This window comes from Diabrotica virgifera, chromosome 3 (assembly GCF_917563875.1).
Source record: "Diabrotica virgifera virgifera chromosome 3, PGI_DIABVI_V3a".
Classification (NCBI taxonomy): Eukaryota; Metazoa; Arthropoda; class Insecta; order Coleoptera; family Chrysomelidae; genus Diabrotica; species Diabrotica virgifera.
Window position 1 is genome coordinate 119,862,784 of NC_065445.1, and position 16,785 is coordinate 119,879,568.

General features: G+C 33.4%; 1 protein-coding gene across 2 annotated transcripts in view; it reads right to left on the reverse strand.

The window, feature by feature from the left end:
* Positions 1-16,785, reverse strand: part of LOC126881275 (extracellular sulfatase SULF-1 homolog) — a 505,200-nt gene that overhangs the window by 132,272 nt on the left and 356,143 nt on the right. The window lies entirely within an intron of this gene.

The following is a 16,785-nucleotide window of genomic DNA, read 5'->3' on the forward strand; positions in this document are numbered from 1 at the left end:
TTCTTCTTCTTCTTTTTGTGTAGACATATCTCTGTCTGTTTTTTCACTATGCCTCTAGTAAGTTGTCGTTCCATCGTTTTCGTGGTCTTCCCACTGATCGTCTTCCTATTGGGAACCTTCTCTCGGCATCTTTACTACTCTATTTGTTGTCATTCGGCTTATGTGGTCGTTCCATTCTACTCTTCTGTTTCTTACCCAATTATTAATATTCTCCACCTTGTATCTCCGTCGTATATCTGTACTTTTAGCTCTTTCCCATACTGTCATCGATTTTTCGAAGGGGTTACTTTTCTGCTGTTTCTAGCATTCTTTTTGTTCTGTCTGTGTCAGGTCAGGTATGTCATTATTGGTCTGATGACTGTTTTGTAAATTCTGTCTTTCATTGCTTTCCCCCTATTTTTATTTCTCCATATTGTTTCATTCAGCCATCTGCGGTTTTGTTTTCTCAAACAAGATAAATTGTAAGATAAATAATTATCAGATTAAAAAACCACGAGAAAAATCTGAACAACTAACTGCGGAAGAAAGACTGAAAATTATGAGTAGCGCCATGGTCACAAACAAGTGTCAAGTAGTTACACCAAGTTTTAAAACAAGAAAAATACCGAAAAAAAAAGGATTGAATGAGAGATAAATGTTATAGAATTTAATATAAAAAATATATAAAATAGATATGCAAAGGGCTCTGGACAACAAAGAGAACAGCAAAGAGCACGATGAGTTCATCTCAAAAAACACTTTATTTCATGAGAAATCCAAAAGAAAAAAACAATCCTCAACTTAAATGAGAGAAAGGAAGAATTACACTCAACGAAAAAGGTATGTAATATCAATAAAAATGTTAATTCAGAAAACAAACGCAATACTTAAAATTTGTCCAATTCTTGGTTTTATTGGAACAATAAAGCGATGTTCATCAATTCATTATTTTCGTTAGTTGAGCCAATGTATTACGTTTATTGAATGAATGAACATTCATTATGTATACCATAATATCACTTTATTGATATTACGAACTATGTTCATTGAGTCAACGAACACTATTCATTGAAACAACAACGTCGTTAATTGACCGACGAAGACTATTCGTTGTGTCAATAACAGTGTTATTTCTCCTAACGTATTTCGTTTATTTCTACAATTATTTCCGTTTATTCTTACAATTAATTCCGTTCATTCCCACAATAAATACGGTTATTCTTACAAAGCAATTCTATTCATTCTTACAATCAGTTTCGCTCATTCCTACTATGAACGTATTTTATATTAATAATTACTGAATGCATTAGCCCAATGTATGATATTGATTAATAATAATTTTTTAAGAATTATTTTTTAAACAATGGTAACTCAGAGAAGCTAGGGGTATCACGATAAGGAAAAGCCGTTACATTTCAAATGGTCAAGCAAAACATTTATTGTCTCAACAACTACGTTTATTGTCACCATGATCGCATTGATTGTGGTTATTAAACGCAGTAGTAGATTGATTAATGCATTCGTTGTCACAACAATCAGTTTACATCTATACAATAATCATATATTACTCTATATTAACAACATTTGTACATTGTTTTAATAAAATCTGTACGCTGTCACGATAAACCAAGGTAATTGCTTGTCATCTACGAAATCAAGAAAGTGAGTGGCTGCCAGAATTAACATTATTTATTAAGTATACGAAACTAAGTTATTGGCTGAATAAATTGAGTGTTATTGATTAATGTACTCTAGTTATTTTCACAATTATTATTCAATCATTGTGACAATAACCAAATACATTCGCCAATGTCTAAAAGTTCGTTGAAACAAAAAATTAAATTGTTGTTACAACGAAATACTATTCAATAATCACTGTTACTCAATATTACGAACTAAGTTTTTTTGAGTGTAACTACATAAATAAAGCAACTCTTTCTTGATACGAGGACATCACCAATACCACAACATGGTATTCTAAAAGCGGGAGGGGAGAAATCCATCAGTCAAATAAAGCAAAAATCCGTAGGCACTGACCAAACATCATCAGACTGGCATAAATTCCTAAACAGACGAGAATGTTTAAGAGCTAACAAACATATTATATCATCCATAACTTCATTGCTATATGTACTATAACTATAACGACACTGTACTGGAATAATTATCATTGGAGTCTAGATTTATCCCTCTAAAAAAAACTTAATACATCATCATGTAAAAACTTCAGACGAATTAGTCTCATGAATCACTCAACAGTTTCTCAAACTATTTCTCAAGATCATTCTCAATATATTTAGAAAAATCATTTGATACGGTGTGAGTGTAAGGCGTCGGCCGTTTGAATATATATCTAGAAATGGCCGTATAACCCAAATTGACCAGGTACTGACCACGGTGTGGTGAATGGCTAATTTTGGTCACACTTTATGTTTTTGATGGTGCGAATGCGGAAAACGAAAATGAGGTTTATTTTGAATGTTATGTGGAGAAACATCAAAATCGCAATTTTACCCTAAATAAAAAAAAATGAAATCACTTCTTTTGCGTTTAACTCACTACAATTCTGTTCTATTTTAATATTATTTCTAAAGTTTTTATAGTACAGTGGAATCCCGATAAGTCGGCCCCCGATAACCCGGAAGTCCGGCTAACCTGGACAGATTTTCATCAGACAAAAATTTCAACAATAAAAATGTATGTAATATAATATTTGAGAGATGATGGGTATTTGTGTACTTTGAACTATACGATAGTAAAAATAACTCATGGCACATGGCGGCAGAGCGACGTTCATTGACTCGGATTATCGGAAACAACAGGCACCTGTTATTCCTTTATTTATTTCAAACTGTCTTAGCATTGTTTAAAAAAGACTAAAAGACTATTTAAAAAATTCTTTTTTAAACAGTGGTCTTAGTCTCCATTGTTTTTAAATAACATAACATGTTCCGATTGTGACCGTATTGTGTGTAGTTCAGTCGTATTTCAATTATAACGGAGTTTATCTGTAAGTATACCGTATTTTATTAATTTTTACCATATTCTCCGACTAACCCGGATTTTCGATAACCCGGATCGGCCGTGGTCCCGATTAATCCGAGTTATCGAGGTTCCACTGTATAATATTTCCAACCTTTCTAAAGACAACTGGACCTGTTTCAAGCTTTCAGTCTTATTCTAATAAAAGATGATTTTTTTAACGAAAAGGTGCAGATTCCTGAATTTCAAAGTTCAATCGCAAAAGTTGAGTGATGAAATTCGAAATTTAGTTTTCTAGTCACGTTTATGTGAATTATAGAATGCAAAGAAGTTTTCTGGAAAGGTTTAGATCAACCAGAAAAAAAATGGTGCAACTTTTAATATCGACGTTATAAATTCCCAAAATAACGCTTATTTTTCAAGATACTGGACTTGGGTGGTGAATGGCTAATTTTGTTCCTACTTTGTGTTTTTGATGGTACTTATCCAAAATTTATGTTGGAAACAAAAACCTCTGTTGGAGCAGACGAAAACGAGGTCAATTTTTTTTTATTTAAAGATAAGTCAGACAAAGTTTTGTGCTGTCCTTAACTCTGTTTAAGGTGTACTCAGAAATAATATTTAACGAAGACATAGAAGGGCAATGTAGAGTTCAAATTGGAGAGGATCACCAATAATCACCAACATTTTGATATATCGACAGCACATAAATCATGGTTGAAAATATCGAAGTTCTTCAATTCCTTATACACCGTGTAACTAGAGGTTGCTTCAGTAACCGACTGGAAGTAAATATACAAAACATTTACGGCTAATAAAACAAATGATGGACCTCTGTAACTAATAATTCTCATCAAAGAGCCGATTACAAAAGTTAATCATTTTAAATAATCAAGATGTTGTTTCTGTTACCTCTTTCACTATTTTTTGGTCGCTAGAATTCTTAGAAAAATTTTTCTTAACACTTGTTCAACCATTTTGTCATAATAGCTAATTTGCAAGGGATGTACTGTTTTAATATTACTGTAGTTACTTTTTTCTATGGAAATTATAATAAACCAAAAATCGTCTATCCACCACCACAGAAAGAACCCAATAATTTCTGGTCTATCACATATACTGGCAAGATAACAACAAAAATAGCCAGATACATAAAAAAGAAAGGAATAACACCAGCTTTCAGAACTAACAACAACTTAAGCAAATATATTAAGAACAATAAGAGCCGAAAGAGAAAACAACTACAGAGTGGTGTCTACAAACTAACTTTTGGTGACTGTCCGAAAACTTACATCGGTCAAACTGGCAGAACCTTTGACAAACGGATAGCATAACACAAAAGGGCTTTCAACAATAGAAAAACAGACACTTCTACATACGCACTTCACCTTCTAGCTAGCTCATAATCATTCTTTTAATGAAGAGTTTCAAATTCTGCATATTCAAAATAAAGGCCTTAAGCTATTTTTATTAGAATCTATGGAAATTAATAAATTAAAAATACAGATATAATTCTGAATGACCAACTGCAGACAAACAGCTCCCCACTCCTCAACCTCTTCAGTTAAAGACTTTAAAAAGGCAAACCATAGTAAACTAAATCACTTGAGAAAGGCACTCCGCCGAAACAGCCGTAGTCACATAGTTATAATAAATTTTGTAGTGGTATAGAAAACAAACGTTTTCAGCGTTTTATTGTTAGATAAACCAAAAATCCTTCAGATGAAAGTTGTCCTAATTTTTGATGATTATCCCATTATCCGCACAGCAAATAGGTATTTAGCTCCACTCTATATTCCTGTTTGGTTTTAATTTTCTCCTTGGTTTAGTCATTAACCCTTTCCACATTTGCAATATCTTTGTTGTACTTGTACTTATATGTTTTCTACTATCTTAATGATGTCCAATGCTATGTTTCTGTTATATTCTTCTTCTTCTCGCATTCCTTATGCCTTAAAAGAGCGCCTGATATTGTTCACCCCTTTCTTCCACGCCTTCGAGTCTTCTGTCATTTTGTTCATCTGTTGCACTATTTTCCCTCTCTAGGTTCCGATTTCCTGATTTTGATCCATCCACCCCTTCTAGGTCTACTACTTTTTCTTCCTTCTCTTTTGACGTCTTGTCACTTTCTTTGCTAGGATGTCCTCGTCCATTCAGGCAATGTGTCAGTTCAATTTTCTTTGGTTAAATAATAAATAATAAATTTTGAATGGGTTAAATCATTAGCATTTCCTTTAGATGTAAGCTTGATGAGTATTATTACGAAAAGACAGGTTTTGTTAAAAATTATTTCTGATGAAACTGCAATTTAAGGTTAATATACCTACCTCCACATTCTAACCAATTAAAACTACAAAAAATTTATCTTTAGAAATATTTTATTGGCGATATTCATGTCGCTAATTACAAAGTTAATTAAAACTGCACAGGAAATGATCGTGGTTTTTATATGCCTTAATATTCACATACCTTATGATTATCAGTTTTCTGCCAAGATTCCAATTAAATTCTATTTCGGTTTCTAGAAAATTGGTAATTTATGATTTGTTTTTATTATGTTGTCGGTGATTAACTAACGTTTCATAGAATATTACTAGATGATTATTTTATGTGGAACTCACTTATTTAAGTCAATGGCCTTTAATATATGCTGTACGCAGCCTACGGCGTCTATTGGATACCACCGGCTAAGTCGGTGTTCACTTCAATTGACCCCATAATTTGAATTTGTTTTAGAATTACCCTTTTTAACTTAAAAATAAATAAACATTTTCAATTTCGTTGCAACCCGAAACTGCAGTCGTATTGCATTTCTAGTTCAATCAGAGAGTACAGCAAGTAACTCTACCGGTTTCGGGGCTTCTTAGCCCCTCATCAGGAGATACATATTATGCTCTTCTCACTGAATGAACCAGGATAATACAACGAGAGCAGTCACGGATTGCAACGAACGAATAAGCAGGGATGCCCTAGTGACATCTGCTAGAAAAAAGTTTAAGTTTTTGATCTAATAGCACATAAAATGATACCATTTTATATCCTCCTCTCCTCCTAAGTGCCTTCTCTATTGAGGTTGGCGATCAATATGGCAAATTTCTCTCTGTTCTGGGCTTGATGGATTAAGTCATTCCCTGTTGTGTGGGTCCAATCTCTGATGTTTCGGAGCCAGGATTTTTTCTTTCTTCCTATACCCCTTTTACCTTCGATTTTGCCTTCTAATATTACCTAAAGCTGCTCAAATTCCCTATGGCGCATTATGTGTCCTAGATATGACGTCTTTATAATTTTGATTGTATTGACCAGATGAGGACGTGTGTTCATCATTTCCGATACTTCTTCATTTGTAGTTTTGCTGGTCCAGCTTATTCTTAGCATTCGGCGGTACATCCATATTTCGAATAAATTCAGTTTTTTGACGTCATACTGTTTTAATGTCCAGGTCTCAGAGCCATATAGTAATAGAGACCACACATAACACTTTAGTGTTCTCAATCTTATTGTGACTGATAGCTTGGGGTTACAGAGCATTTTACGCATGTTCATGAAGCCAGATCTTACTATTTCAATGCGTCTTCTAATTTCTGTTGAGTGGTCTAGCTGTCTGTTTAGCTCTCTGCCCAGGTATATGAAGCTTTTGGAACTCTGAAGGGTGATACCATTGATTTGTATGTTGGGTGTAATTTGTTCATGGGGGTTCTTGTGGAATACCATGATTTTGGTTTTGGAAAGATTAATATCCAAGCCCAGTCTATGATTTTCTTCTGATAGTATGTTCATCAGTATTTTTAGTTGGTCTTCTATTTCCGCTAATACTACGGTGTCATCGGCATATCTTACATTGTAAATGATAATTCCATTGACTCTGGCACCTTCAGGGCGATATTCAAGAGAAGTTCTGATGATAATATGTTCGGCATAGACGTTAAATAGTAGAGGATACAGAATGCACCCTTGACGCACTCCTCGTTCTATGTTTACATAATTGGTATTTCCATTGTCTGTTCGAACACATCCTGTGTGGTTCCAGTATGTATTGCTTATTATAGCTATGTCGTGTCCGTCCAGCCCTACTTCTTTTAGCACCTCAATCAATTTTTCGTGTCTCTTGCGCTCGAACGCCTTTCTATAATCGACAAAGCACACATACAGCTGTTTTTGAACCTCGAGATACCTTTCTACCATTAGTGTCAATCCCATAATTGCATCTCTGGTGCCTGTACCTTTTCTAAAACCATATTGAGAACGACTCAGGTATTCTTTACACTTATTGTGAATGCCGTTATAAATTACTCGCATAAAAATCTTAGCGGCATGACTCATTAGGGATACAGTTCGATGGTCTTCACATTTCCTTTCTTTTTGTTTTTTAGGAAGAGCTACATATTGTTCGTCCGCTATAACTTTTCCAATGCGCCACGAATCGTTTTCACACAATTTAAGTCAAAACATAAAGTGAAACGAACGTCGATGTGTATATACATTTTGTATACTGTATACTATATACTACACTCATCGGGCTACGTTTCACTTTATGTTTTGACTTAATTTGTTTGAAAATGAATCGTGACGCATGGGAAAAGTTGTAGCGGACGAACAATATGTGGATGTTAGCCAGTCATGTGGTAGAGTGCCATGTTCATATATAATGTTAAAGAGGTAGGTTAATTTCCTGACAGCATCGTCACTCAGGTGTTTAAAATGTTCGGCTGTTGTTAGATCTTCGCCGGGTGCCTTGTTGTTCTTTGCGTCTTTTATTGCCCACATAACTTCTTCGGTTAGAATATTTAGTTTTCCATCTAGATCTATTTGTGGGGGCTCTTCTGTTCTCTGATCAGCAAACAAATCTTTAAGATATTGTTCCCATATTTCTTTCTGTTTTTCAGGGTCTAATTCCATTTGGTTTTTCTTGTTTGTCACAATAGATAAATGTTTGGGTTTCCATATTCCAGCGACTTCTTAACATTTTTTGTGTAATTCTCTATCTTTATGCTTCCTTTGCAGATCTTCTACCTCTTTACATTTTTCTTTCAGCCACTCTTCCTTAGCTACATTTATCTTTCTCTAAATTTCCTGTTGAGTTCTTTGTATCTTGTTAGGTTTTTGTTTTTTACCATCCGTCTCTTCTCCATAATTTGTAATATTTCGGTTGTCATCCATGGTTTTCTTTGTTTACGGTTTTCTTTCTGTATATTTTGGTTTGCTGCCTCCAGGACAGTATTTTTAATTTTTCCCCACATGTCTTCAATGTTTTCTTTTATTGTCTTCTCTTTAGTGGGAGCTAATGTCTTAGACTCTAACTGCTTGTCTACCATGTCCTTATACATATGTTTATTATATATATCCCACCAGATTAAAAACAATGGAAAACCTCCTCTGGTTACACCATCTGAGGCTTCTAAAAATGCAAGCCATGCAGATTCTGAGAACTATCGGAAGATGAGGGAATTTTACAACTTATGATTCACATCCCATCTACTCAGGCGGTAAAGTTCCAGCGAGAAAGGTTCCATTAATACTCCAAATAGAGTAAATACATAAATTAAAAATGAATCCGAATTAAAAACAACCCGAAACTGCGTATGCGAAAACGTATTGCTTCTAAACTTCTTTCTTTTTTAACTGTTTTCGGATATAAGATAGTTTTTGTCCTTAAAAGTCACGAAAATGAACAATTTTCCTATGCGGCGTGACGTTGTAGGCAGCCTACAGCGTCTATTGGAGACCACCGGCTTAAAGAAGGTTTTGTACTTTTATGCCGACGAGAATTTCAATTACAGGTTCTTTTTGCGATTTCGAATACTTACCGTCAATCACATTACTGACATTACTGAGCCATAATATTCTTCGGTCACCTTTTCATGACAACAAGTCACCCTTGTTGGCCAGTACGGCCAGTTTTTTTAAATTATTTCCCAAATAAGCATTTGCAAGGGACTGTCGTCTTTTGGAACTATCATTACAAGCCCTAAATATTGTTTAATATAAGTAAAAGAAGATACCACATGTATACGTAGATACCACCAATAATTGGAAGGCAGGAAAGATTTAAAAAATTAAAAAAAAAACAAAAGAGCGAGAGATAGGTATTTTCGTTTTTTCTTGTAGAAGAATGTAGGAAACTAGTAATTTTGAACAAAAATATATTCTTTCAACTGGCTTTCAATTTATGAATGACAAAATTATTAATGAACAGACGTTTAGTTTATAACAAGATGAAATGATTAAAATGTCTTATAATCCTTTAATTATTAACTCTAACATAATAATTGTTTTTTGGATGAAATAGTTCTTAATGGCTTTTTCTTTAACTGAGAAGGTTCTTTTCTGTAATATTAATTTTCGTGCCACTATAGTGTGGCCACCGAGGGATGCGGTGTATAACCTGTAGGGACATATTACCCGTATGCACGCCAATGGTAAATATAAAATTCTTAATTGTATGTCAAAGAATCCGCAATAACTACTTCTTAAAACTCACCAAATTTCATTGGCATGTCTCAACCGGTTTTAAGCAATAAATAAATCGTTAGTTTTTAAGAAAAATTTCAACACCCCGTATCTCGGAAACGAAGCATTTGCGAACATACGTTTATAAAGTAAACTGCCATTTTTTTGCATGCAGAATTATCCCTTAAAATTTGTGGCACACCCTGTATTGATGAAAAACATGGCTAGTTGTTAAAGTACCTAACTTTTTTATTATCCAACATAAGCGATTAAATAGAAAAACAGAATGTTAAAAAAATCTGATTCTATAGTTGACTTTTAATTTCATTATATGATAAATTCTAGAAAATTCCACAGGATGTGGTGAACTCTGAGAAAAAACACAGTTTGATTGGTATACCCGACATACAATAACAATTGACCTGTCTAGCACCAATATTATTACAGCGATAGTGCTAAAGAATATAAGGCTATAACATATTAAAAAAACACCTAAATCGGACACTAGGTTTAGGAAATTCGAGACATCAAAAATGACTCATTTTTAGGGTGGGTGCGTTAATTTCTTGAAGTAGTGTATTTTAAAATAAGATGTATATGAAATCAGAGTTTGGTGTTAATTCTGAAAGTAAACTAAATGTAAGACCAAATCCTGAGGTTTTTTCCTGGTTTCTTTCTCGCGATTTACTATGGGATCACTCTTTAAGTGGTACGGTGAAATAAAGTTACGTAAATTGTCCAGTGGGGTTTCCGCGGACCCCAAACTAAAATATTTAAAAAAAAATGGATATTGCAACTTTTGGTCAAACATTTTATACTACACATACATACATACATACATTTAGACTAGACTATAAAATATAATACCTACAGAACTACATAGTATGGAATTATTTTAAAAAAATTGGGGCAAACTATATTTCTGTGAGTGGTGCATATGTGATTTCGGCATTTTCACACACTTGCTTAGTTTTTTTGTCAGCTTGGACAAATATGGCATCTTAATGTTCTGACCTGTTCAGGTTCAACAGAGGATACAGGAAGCGGAGTACCACCGAGTTTTATTATTATATATCTTAATTCATGACTAAGTGGTCGGTAGATAAAATACTTACATTAACGGTACAGTGGGGTCTTTTAAGATTTTGCGTCACTGTTTCTCTAAATTAGAGTTTATTTTAACACCTGTTGCATGTCAAACCATAGAAATACTAATAATGGAAGATTGCATAAAGTCACAATGCCGTCTATTAATTAGTAGCAAAACTACAACGCATATTCTTTGACCTGGGGTCCACTGGGACCCCACAATACCACTTAAGGGCTAACACGAGAATTTTAATGTCATCATTGCACGTGGTTGACTTTTTCAAGACAAATCACATGCTATGATTTTTCTGACGGATATTCTTAAGTTAAAGTTGATTTCATGTAACTATCAATGAACTATCTTCCAATAAAGTCGTTCCAAGAACGCAACTCATAAATATTGGCAATAGCAATATCATTTTAAAGTCATTTACGGCAAAGGTGTAAAAATATATCTATGTGTTTGAATTGTTAATATGAATAAGTCAGACAAAATTAAATTAGAACATTTTTAACAAGCAACAAAAACAAAAATTTGCTTAATTTATTAGACAATGTTTTGTATTTTGATAACGATTTCCGACGTGGAAGTCGAAACGTAAAATAAATTTAATTTCAACCTTAAATAATTGTGGCTTATTCCCAAATAAAAAAGTAAATTGTATAATATGCCACGTTACGAGGAAACAGCTTCAGCTTCAGAACAATATAGTAATAATTATAAATAAATATTATTAAAACATAATAATATGCATCTTAGATATGTACAGTATGCGGCAAAATAAACAGTACTGAAATGAATATTAAAATGTTTATGATTATTTATATATCTAGTATACATGGTATAGCCTTGCAAACATTATTCACAACGACGCATGTTCCCGACAAAACAGATATTAAAGATGCCCTCTGGCCAGTGGGGACTTACGGGGAGGGAAAATGAGGAAATTTATCCCCCTAACACGGTCCAAAATTAAAGAAAAAAAATTGTTCAAACATAAAAATATATTAGCTGACATGAAAGCGAAACCACAGAAAGACAAATTCAACCCAATAACACGCTAGTTAGGAAAATTAAGGGAACTTAATGCCCCAAGTTATTATTTATGTCTTTTACGTAATCTGAGTTTATTTTTTGTCTTTTGGTAGGTTTTTCATTGGAAGGTCCTCTCTAAGGCAAATTTCCACATCCAAGGCAAATTTCTAGATCCGGCACTGCCTCTGGTATGAAAAAATGTTTCAATATTCTAGTCCGCAACTCCGAAATTGCAGACGGTGGATCTGTCTGACTCCTTCAGGATTCCCCATATGTACGCATCTGATGGCGTTAGTTCTGGTGAGTGGCAACTCCCAAAATGATCGCGCAGTATTCGAAGAGACTCCCTGGCAGTGTGACAGGTTGTCCCGTCCTGCTGAAACCATTGTTGATTTTAAGCTTGGACCGTTTTCATAGTACTCCCCCATTAAAAATTATTTGTGCATAACTGAGAACCATTCTGTGGCATCTAACATTATCGCGACATTCACATAAGTTATAACGAGGTTCGGAAACCACTCAGTACGTTTCGGCACCTGACACATACAAATTTGAGGCATACGAATTTCAGTACTGTTTATTTTGCCGCAAACCGTATTTATGTATTTCCATTGTCCGATGGAAATACATATAGGGAAAAATTAGAAAGCAACGAAACATTTATAATTTAGGTACCTAAATCAAATAAATAATAACTTTTAAGGTTGGTTCTATGAAGATAAATAGTAAACTTGTCTCCTCCAATTAGTGCTTGATGCTTTTTAACAAATAAGTCGAAAAGTGTAGGTTTATTTGTGTATTTGTTCGCAACCAACTCCTGTCTGCTTGGTAAGCCAAAGTTTCTTATTAAATAATTGTATGATATACAGGGTGTAACGAAAATACAGGTCATAAATTAAATCACATATTCTCAGACCAAAAATAGTTCGAATGAACCTAATTTACCTTAGTACAAATATGCACATAAAAAAAGTTACAGCCCTTTGAAATTACAAAATGAAAATCGATTTTTTCGAATATATCGAAAACTATTAGAGATTTTTTATTGACAATAGACATGTGGCATTCTTATGGCAGGAACATCTTAAAAATGAATTATAGTGAGATTTGTGCACCCCATAAAAATTGTATGGGGGTTTTGTTCCCTTAAACCCCCCAAACTTTTGTGTACGTTCCAATTAAATTATTATTGTGGTACCATTAGTTAAATTCAATATTTCTAAAACTTTTTTGCCTCTTAGTATTTTTTCGGTAAGGTAGTTTTTATCGAGTTGCGGCTTCTTTTTTAATATGTTTACATAAAAATTTTATGGGGATTTTGTTCCTTTAAACCCCCCAAATGTTTGTGTATGTTCCAATTAAACTTTTACTGCGGTATCGTTAGTTAAACACAGTGGTTTTAAAACTTTTTTGCCTCTTTGTATTTTTTCGAGAAGGCACTTTTTATCGAGATGTTGCTTCTTTTAGATGTAAATCTTCTTTTAGATGATGTAAATCATAAATAAATTTTCATATTATTACAAAGTCTCCATAATCGTACTTAGCCATATACAAATATGTGGTGGATTTGACAAATATTCAAAATATCTCACCCGTGTTGAGCTGCCCCCCCCCCCCCACTTGCAATAATCAAAAAACAAATAGCCCTGAGCTATTTATGAGCTCTCATGTTCCGCAAACTAAAAATTTTGAGCTCGTTCTACTGAGCAGGAATTTAATACTTTAGTCAGCCCCCCCCCCCCACTACTTAAAAATAGGAATATTGAATCGGTTATTGCGGCAGAATTACGAGCTATTTATGAGCTCTTGAAATTATATAGCTTTGATTTTTGAGCTCATCCCCTTCACCACCAAACAACCCTTTAATTGATTTAACTTAAGAGAAAAATGCTGAGAAAACTTAAAATATATCGTATTGCGGATATAATTCCTATAGCTTATATACTCTAAGAATAAACTATTAAATCACGTGCATTTCGATTATTGAGCTACAACCCCTTCGCAAGAAAACCACCCTATCTTCCCGGCTTAAGAGAAAGTTGTACTTAAAATGCATTAAACTAATCATTTGGCGACTACATATCATTTAATAATTTATAAGCTTCCAAATTACGCGCATTTAGATCAGTAAATTGCAATTTATTTTGTATAGTGCAGTCACTGAAAGTAAAAATCGACGATTACCTTCAATTTCGGTGAACCTTCATCGATTTTCACGAAAATTGGTCAGTGGTTAGAGGATACGTCAAGAAACAAAGGTGACATGGTACCACCTTGCGCCTTTACCCTGAGGGTGGATACCGCCCCTTCTCGGGGGTGAAAATTATTTTATAAAAAATAACTGCTAAAATCAATAAAAGAACAAATTAAAAGCAAAATTTATTATATAAAGTTAATAAAATAAGTCAATACTTTTTAAGTTATTAAAGATCAAAAATTTTAATTAGGTATTCGTGAAAAAAATGCATGTTTTGAAGCGGTTTTTCGTAAATCACTGAAAAGCTGTAAGTTTTTACAAAAAAGTTAATAGTAGTTTAATTCGTATAGCTTATATTCTAAGAATAAACTCTTAAATCACGCGCCTTTCGATTATAGAACTACAACCCCTTCGCAAGAAAAGTGCAGTCACTGAAGGTAAAAATCAACTATGACCTTCGATTTCGGTAAATCTCCATTCATTTTCACGAATTGACAATAACAACTTGGGGTTTTAGTCTGGGGTATATGTCACCCCTTCTCGGGGGTGAAAATTACTTTATTAAAAATAACCCCACAAATCGAGAGAGGGACAAATTGTAAGCAAAATTTGTTATATGATGTGATTAAAATAAATCAATACTTTTTGAGTTATTAAAGATCAAATATTTTAATTTTTGTGAAAGAAAATGCATGCTTTAAAGCGATTTTTCATAAATAACTCAAAAACTGTAAGTTTTTACAAAAAAGTTTTTATCACTAAAATTGAAGCTAATAAAAAATATAATAAATTGCTTACTTGAAAAACCCTTTAAGTTTAATTTAAAGTAAGTTATTGGTAATTAAATGTATATTTTTTTCTGCGACTGTTCAAATCTAAGGATTCAAGTTTAAGTAACGGGAAAGAGATGCATTTTATAACACTTAGTTGCTAAATACTTGTTAAAGTACTTAGAAATACCTATCAAAAATGAGCTCCAGAAAAAGTTGATAGCATCAAAATCCGCTCACCAATTTTCATGAAAATTAAAGATTTACCGAAATCGAATCTCATAGTTGATTTTTACCTTCAGTGACTGCACTTTAGAAAGAAAATGGCAATTTAATAATTAAGATGCGTATATCTTGCGAGCTCATAAATTATTAAAAGATATCTAGTCGCTAAATAATTAATTTAAATTATTTTAAGTACAACTCTCTCTTAAGCCGGGAATATGGGATGGTTTTTTTGCTAAGAGGTTGTAGCACAGTAATCGAAAGGTGCGTGATTTAAGAGTTTATTCTTAGAATATAAGCTATACGAATTAAACTACTATTAACTTTTTTGTAAAAACTTTTGTTTTTTGTAAAAACAGTTTTTCAGTGAATTGCGAAAAACCGCTTCAAAACATGCATTTTTTTCACGAATATTTAAAATTTTTGATCTTTAATAACTTAAAAAGTATTGACTTATTTTAATAACTTTATATAATAAATTTTTCTTATAATTTGTTCTTTTATAGATTTGTGCAGTTATTTTTTATAAAATAATTTTCACCCCCGAGAAGGGGCGGTATCCACCCTCAAGGTATAGGCGCAAGGTGGTACCGTGTCACCTTTGTTTCTTGAGGTATCCTCTAACCACTGACCAATTCTCGTGAAAATCGATGAAGGTTCACCGAAATTGAAGGTAATCGTTGATTTTTACTTTCAGTGACTGCACTATACAAAATAAATTGCAATTTACTGATCTAAATGCGCGTAATTTGGAAGCTTATAAATTATTAAATGATATGTAGTCGCCAAATAATTAATTTAATGCATTTAAGTACAACTTTCTCTTAAGCCGGGAAGATAGGGTGGTTTTCTTGCGAAGGGGTTGTAGCTCAATAATCGAAATGCACGTGATTTAATAGTTTATTCTTAGAGTATATAAGCTATAGGAATTATATCCGCAATACGATATATTTTAAGTTTTCTCAGCATTTTTCTCTTAAGTTAAATCAATTAAAGGGTTGTTTGGGGGTGAAGAGGATGAGCTCAAAAATCGAAACTATATAATTTCAAGAGCTCATAAATAGCTCGTAATTCTGCCGCAAAAACCGATTCAATATTCCTATTTTTAAGTAGTGGGGGGGCTGCCTCAGCCCCCCCCCCACTAAAGTATTAAATTCCTGCTCAGTGGAACGAGCTCAAAATTTTTAGTTTGCGGAATATGAGAGCTCATAAATAGCTCATAAATCAGGGCTATTTGTTTTTTAATTTTTGCAAGTGGGGGGGGGGCAGCTCAACACGGGTAAATATCTCGATAAAACCTGACTTTTAGAAAAAGTACTAAGAGGCAAAAAAGTTTTTAAAATATTGTGTTTAACTAATGGTACTACAATAATAATTAAATTGGAACGTACACAAAAGTTTGGGGGGTTTAAAGGAACAAAACCCCCATAAAATTTTTATGGGGTGTCCAAATTTCACTATAATTTTTTCTAAAGATACTACTACCATAAGAATGCCACATGTCTATTTTCAATAAAAGATCTCTAATAGTTTTCGATATATTGGAAAAAATCGATTTTCACTTTGTAACTTCAAAGGGCTGTAACTTTTTTTATGTACACATTTGTACTAAGGTAAGTTAAGTTCAATCTAACTATTTTTGGTCCCAGAATATGTGATTAAATTTATGACCTGTATTTTTGTTACACCCTGTATAGGCCTGGATCCCGCGTACCAAAAAAGTTGATTAATAGCAAGCTGAAAATTTGTTAATCTTAACGGTGTCTAGTCGGACAAACTTTGATGTACGGGAACACTGGAACAGGGGAAGTTAGACTGCTATTACTAACCAACATGGGGGAAATCAGACTACTATTACTAACCAACATGATTCCTGTCACTTGACATGTTCTTCGTGCTCCACTCATTAAAATACCCAGTTGGTGATAAACACCAGTCTGATTTTTGCATGAGAGTTTAATAAAATGGTAACAAATCAATTGGAAGTTCTGTCCGACAAAATACATGGAACATTTTCGTAGTCTGACGTTCGAAACTTGTAACCTGTTCCACAATTAAAA